This window comes from Mus caroli, unplaced genomic scaffold (genome assembly GCF_978045245.1).
Source record: "Mus caroli unplaced genomic scaffold, Mus_caroli_1 scaffold_16, whole genome shotgun sequence".
Taxonomy (NCBI): Eukaryota; Metazoa; Chordata; class Mammalia; order Rodentia; family Muridae; genus Mus; species Mus caroli.
In genome coordinates, this window is record NW_028227271.1 from 67,718,051 (window position 1) to 67,724,768 (window position 6,718).

Below are 6,718 nucleotides of genomic sequence, written 5' to 3' on the forward strand. Positions count from 1 at the left end.
GGTTGTGTCTGCCTTTCGTCTGCTACTAACAGTAATGTGGATTGAATTTAATCAACCCCCTTCTCGGCACCTACTGAGATATGCAGTGGCTTCCCTCTGTTCATCTATGGAGTACTGAGCTACGGAAATAGAGTTCCTAGTGTTGAACTGCTTCTGAAGATCCAAAATGAACCCTACTAGGCAACAGCGCACCATTTGAAATATTTTATCTAGTCTCTTTGCATCTATGTTCATAAGATTTAAATCTTAATTTTGGAAGCACTGACTGCTCTCAAAGGAATTTGGATTTATTTGATAAGGGGGGGGCATTGAAGGTTTGATCGATAGCTTATCACCTGGAAGATCTCATGGCCAGTGACAGGAATTTATCTTCAGTGATTATTGGGACACTATTCGGTCTTAGGTTGCTGAGTGTTTCTTGTCTCAATCCTGTTCTAGACAATGTGTTCAATGTTTCTTGTGCAGATCCAGCCACAAAAATCTTTCCTTTTCTCTCAATTGGAAATCAATGTATTCTGTGTAGCCTGAGTTTCTTTACATGCTTGCATGCCACTGTGTTTTTGCACAGAGTGGTTTGCCAAGAAGGGGGCGTGTGGAGCTATTTGAACAACAACCGTACTGGGAAAGAAGATGTGTCCCCAAGGCTTCCTGAAGCAGTGCTTACAAATGTACACAAGCAGGGTGTCTGTGTCTGCGGAAATCTCCTGACATGTTTAGGCAGCCTGCTCTGTTGTTAAACTATGTGCCAGTGGTGTGTCCCTTGCTGTTCTGAAAACAGCATCACTGTATGCAGAAGAGACCCCTCCGTTCCTGTCAAAGTGTTTGGAGCCCGAGACAGGCTGGTGAATTCAAGCTCTAACCAAACCAACCAACCAACCAACCAACCAACCAACCAACCAAAAACAAAAACAAAAAAACAAGAAACAAAAAACAAAAATAAAATAAAACACCACCATCACCAAAAAAAAAAAAAAAAAAGGTGGAAATACATCTGTTGGCCCTTGAAGACTCCTGCCTTCATGACAGTGCCAGGTACAGAGAGAAGCTGTCTAACCATAGCTCTGCCCTTGAACTCTGCACTCTGGATTGCTGGGTTCCACCTCTCCTTGAGAATGGATGTTACCAGCTCTGATTGATAGTCTATTCAGTCTATCCTCATTTTCCGTGATAAAAAGGTTTAGCCCAGTCCATAGGCTGTCAGACAAAAACTACATTTCCCAGTCTCCCTTGTTGTCAGGTGGCCACATGACTAAGGCCCTCCCAGAAGGTTGTAAACAGAAGTGCTGTTTGCCACTTGCCTGTCTTCAGTTTAAAAACACTGGCCCATGCTCCCCAATACAGTTCCTGCTTCCCCAGAAGTGGAGGCAAGGATGAAGAAGACCGGCCCCAGACCACCGTGCTGGCCCCCTCTCTGCCTTCTGTTACAGAGGCAGTAAGCTATTGGCAGGTAAGGTGGACCAGACACCAAGGTTTGAAACTCCCTGTTTGGGGACATATCCATTATGTTAATGGAAGCCAGGCCCATTCCCACTAAGGAAGCTCTGACACCCTGTTAATTTTCTATGAGAGAGAAGCCAAAGCTTAGCCATTATCTCAGGCTGGAGTCCTGGAGAGAGGGGACAGGTAAAAACCAATTGCATTGCGAGGGTGGGAGGTGGGGGAGGGAGAGTGAATAGCAATTGTATAATAGATAAATGTACATTGGATTTAGCATAAAAAAGGCTGATTGATAAGTTAACTGATGTCACCTAACAGATCTTCAGACATAATAATATAAAGAGGGAAATCTAAATTGCAGCCACAAGGGGAACGTCTAATAGCAAGCTAACTAGATTATTGCAAAACATTAAATAATTCCAGTGGGGTCCCTGCCTCTCTAAATTCAGATTAAACAACATGTTCTTAACTTTAATTATAGAAAGAAAACCTAAATGTTGGTTCAGGCTTAAAGAATAGACTTCCTGGGCTGGCATGCTTGCCAAAATCTCCTAGGAGAACGTATGTAAATCCAGAGGCGCTCATTGGGAAATACGAATAAAGAACCTAAGCGTACAAATCAGTGAAACAAATGGTATTTTAACAAATAAGTGAAAGGGGGCAGAGTATTGTAGAGTATCCATGTTCACTTCCACAGGATGCTCTGAAACCAGGCCCAGCATGAGGAAGGCAGAGGCAGGAACTGGGCTTTCTGTGTAACCTGCAGCCTGAGGTAGAGAGATGGAAGCTGTGTTCTAAGAGGTGATGGGCAGACAGCGATGAAGGACAAGCAAGCCTGAAGCCCAAGTGTTTCCACTGAGTACACACACCAGTGACAGACACTTCAGGAATGAGATCCCCAATGCTTCCCTCCACCCCTCACCCCTCACAATTAAAGCATAATTGTGTGATTGTTCATTCTGCTTTGGGAAGGATGTAAGTGCTCAATAAATACTTGTGAATTAAGGCCAAGACATCAGCGTTCTGGTCCTACGTTACTTGACGCCCTCCCTGCTCGTCTCTCTGAAAGCTCCCCATCCTGCATCCCATCCTGCATCCTCCACTGTTTAATATTTCCTTTCTATGTTCTAAGGGCTGCTGCTCAGTTTGTTTCTTACTCCAGGGCACAGCCTGGAAAATTTGAAAACTGTTTCCTGCTGGCTGTGGTGATATACTTGTGAGCCCAGCTTGTGAGGGGCGGAGGCCAGGAACATCATGAGTTCAGATACAGCCTGAGCTACGTAAGTGAGTTCAAGGCCAGCCCAGGTTTAATGGAAACCAGGAAACAGAGGGGGTGGTGGAAGGAGAAATAATGGAAAGGAAGGAATGGGAAACGGAAGGGTAAAGGGAGGGGAAGGGAAAAAGAAGAAAAGTCACTAAGCCCCAGAAAGTAGCTAGGAGTGGGCCCTGTCAGGGAAGAACAGTGGACGAGAAGGTAGAGTCACACTGAGAGCTCTGCAGATCCTCGGAGGAGGGTCAGGAGATTAAAGTTGCTCCAGGAGAGTGAGAGGGGAGTTGGGAATAGGGCTGGCCCTGGGAGAAGCACAACCTTCCCCTTGAAGGGGGTTGGTCTGGTATTGCTTGTATTCAAATGCTAAATTCTGAACCCCAAGATCTGGTTGCTCCAAGACAAATGGGTCCTCGCCTGTACCAACTTTCATTTGTAAACCTTGCTCCCCAATTTAAGACTATTCATTAAATAAAACTGGTGACAGCCAGTTACTGTGGGGAATAGAGAGAGGTGGGGTTTGAGTTATCAAACTGGGGGTCTCAGGTGGGGACCATGAGGAGAGAGAAATAGAAGGAGCTCGGAGGAGGAGAAGACAGAGAGATCAGGAAGTGTCCATGAGTCATGATGGACCAGCAGCACAGGCTGGGGTGAAATGCCTCCCCAGGACAGCAGCAGACTCCTGGAGCAGAAATAACCCAGAAAATTTCAGACATCAAGTATTTGGGATACAGAGTTGGGTAGTAGCCAGACTAAGTTAGAGATTTAGATTAGGGGTAATTGCACAGTAATTGCTCAGAGCCTAATAAATAAATATCATAGTTTAAGTCTCATTCATTTGAAGCTAGATAAAGATTATTAAGTATTATTTTACATCCCATAAGTAGACCAGGCCCCAGTTTGTGCCTGAGCTACAAGAGGCTGGTAGGCCACGTTCATTGGGACTACACAATAGAATTTGTTTTTCTGGCCGTTTTAAAAAATGGACAATTTTGCCAGGTGTGGTGGCACACGCCTTTAATCCCAGCACTTGGGAGGCAGAGGCAAGCAGATTTCTGAGTTCAAGGCCAGCCTGGTCTACAAAGTGAGTTCCAGGACAGCCAGGGCTATACAGAGAAACCCTGTCTCGAAAAACCAATATAATTCTGAAATCTTATTTCCCCCAAGGAATCAGCCCCGCAACACCAACACTCTGTATTCTACTATGACAAAGTCTGCCAGAGTCAGAGATTCCTGGTTCGATGCTGGAAAAATGGGCCTCTGGGCACGACAGCTGGCCCCCAAATTAAGCCTGGGGGCAGTGTGATCCTAGACAGTGAGGGTCAGAAGTAGGAGACTTGTAAAGTGGTCAGGACAGAAGTAACCTCATTCTGGCCAAAACATTCCTGGTTTATCCCAGGCTTGTATCAAGAATCCTATGCATCAAGAATTGTATCAAGAATCCTTGGTGCCCGGGTGTGGCCTTTGAGCTCAGTAACCAGCTCTAATGCTTGCTTATTTCTAGTAAGAGAGGGAAGGATGTGGGACGATCAAGTAGGATCCTCATGAGTAATGGTGGTAGCTACTGCCCAAGATGGTCAGCCCAAGTCCTCACTACCTTGATGTTTGTTGGTTTAGTTTTTTTTGTCAGGGTCTGTAAAGGAACAGTCAGGGACACCAGGCTGTCCTTGAACTTGCTATGTACCAAAACCAACTGAATTCCAGGTTCTCCTGCTTCCTCCACTGAGTGTCCACCCCAGCACCCAGTTATGCAGTGCTGCACTGGGAAGCAAGGCTGAGAGCTAGGCAAGCACTCTATCAACTGAGTTACACCCCAGCCTCACAACGCAGGTCCGACCTTAGCCTTGGCCAGTATGTGGTCTTTAGAGGCTGGGCTCCCTGGGTCCATCTGCCGCCTGTTCTCAGAGGTTCACAAAGACACAGTGAAGCATTGCCTCTGGCAATCAGGATTCCTCCAACAGCCAGTTCCTCTCTGGTGGGTCTATCCCGGCTCTTTGAGTGTATCTTATGGACGAGTCCTCATTGTACCAAGCTGCCATGTGTCTGCTTCCCCGTGTATCCTGTCCCGTTTGCTCTAAGGGTAGAAGTTCTGTCTGATTTTCTCTAGACCAGTGTGCAATCCATCTGCCAGGCACCCTACAGAATCCTGGCCCCACCTCCTTTCTCAGGAACACATTAGGTTCTAAATGCTGTACTCACCAGCTCCCTTCACACCTAGCCAGGAGTTAGGGTGGCTGCTTTCTCATCAGAGACAATTCTCTGTGCCTGCAGTCTCTGTTAGCGTGCTTCCTTTGCCCTACAAGTCCAGACTCTGGCAGTAGGACTGTAAAGGACTCCTTTTCTCTGAGAGTCTGAGGGAGTAGGTTAATAATGTCAAGCTGGGCTGTCTAAGGAAGGAAGAGCTGTCTGGAGCAGCTACGGCCAGGAAAAATTGAGTGCAAGCCACACATGTAATTCTAAGTTGCCTCATTTAAGAATGTCAGAGGAGGGCTGGTGAGATGGTTCAGTGGGTAAGAGCACCCGACTGCTCTTCCGAAGGTCCAGAGTTCAAGTCCCAGCAACCACATGGTGGCTCACAACCACCCGAAATGAGATCTGACGCCCTCTTCTGGTGTGTCTGAAGACAGCTACAGTGTACTTACAAATAATAAATAAATAAATAAATCTTTAAAAAAAAAAAGAATGTCAGAGGAAATGTGGCCGTTGACTTTAAACACGGTAGTGTTTAAAGCAAAATATTTACAATGTTAGTGTTTCCATATGAAACTTACTAGTTCACTTGCTGTTGCTCTCTGTCTGTCTCTAAATTTCAGAGTGTTTTGTGTTTCTAGTATAAGGCACCTAGCAAGTGCTCAGTGGTGTGTGGCTTGTGCCTTCCATTGCTCAGGAAGACTAGATCCGGAAAACCGCTGTGTTTGGGGACGGTCTTTCCTGGATACTTTAAACTATCGCATGCTTACTTTCCTCTTGGTGACTTTAGGGTCAGATGCATGGCCTGGAAGATGTACCCAGGAGGAGGAAGTGGAAGCATGGGCAGAGATGAGATGCAGAGGTGGGCAGGTATGGGGTACAGGAGGAAGTGTCGCTGCCACCTCCTCTCTCCCCAACTGCCTTATTGATTTGTGATGCTTCTTCAGAGTTCAAGGTACCAGGCAGGAATGCAGGTCAGCTATCAGCCGGAGTGTGGGGATGGCTTTGTGCACTGTGTACTCAGACGCTGATTGTTGAGATCCGGCTGCTGTCCAGAGGTTGGCATTTTCAAGCATCTCCCGTCTCGATGCTGTGTAAAGATTGTTTTCCGTGGACACTATGCCCCTCCTTAGAATTGGGAACAGAACACCCATGGAAGGAGTTACAGAGACAAAGTTTGGAGCTGTGACAAAAGGACGGACCATCTAGAGACTGCCGTATCCAGGGATCCACCCCATAATCAGCTTCCAAACGCTGACACCATTGCATACACTAGCAAGATTTTGCTGAAAGGACCCTGATATAGCTGTCTCTTGTGAGACTATGCCGGGGCCTGGCAAACACAGAAGTGGATGTTCACAGTCAAGCTATTGGATGGCTCACAGGGCCCCCAATAGAGGAGCTGGAGAAAGTACCCAAGTAGCTGAAGGGATCTGCAACCCTATGGGTGGAACAACATTATGAACTAACCAGTACCCCGAAGCTCTTGATAGAGTCAAGCTAGAGCTGCATATGTATCAAAAGATGGCCTAGTTGGCCATCACTGGAAAGAGAGGCCCATTGGACATGCAAACTTTATATGCCCCAGTACAGGGGAACGCCAGGGCCAAAAAAAAAAAAAAAAAAACTGGAAATGGGTGGGTAGGGAAGTGGGGGGGGAGGGTATGGGGGACTTTGGGGATAGCATTGGAAATGTAATTGAGGAAAAGATGTAATTAAAAAAAAATATTCTTAGTGGTGAAAATAGCTAATTCAGAAAAGTCCAGAAGCCTAAAGGCCACTGTCATGGAGTGACTTTTAATCTACCAGATCTTTCCATACATA

General features: G+C 46.3%; 1 long non-coding RNA gene across 1 annotated transcript; it reads left to right on the forward strand.

Moving 5' to 3' along the window:
- The first annotated feature begins 1,261 nt into the window (after window positions 1-1,261).
- Window positions 1,262-2,450, forward strand: LOC147000788 (uncharacterized). The gene is made up of 2 exons (XR_015045587.1): window positions 1,262-1,447; window positions 2,135-2,450. It is a non-coding gene; the product is annotated as an uncharacterized LOC147000788 (long non-coding RNA).
- Window positions 2,451-6,718: the final 4,268 nt, after the last annotated feature.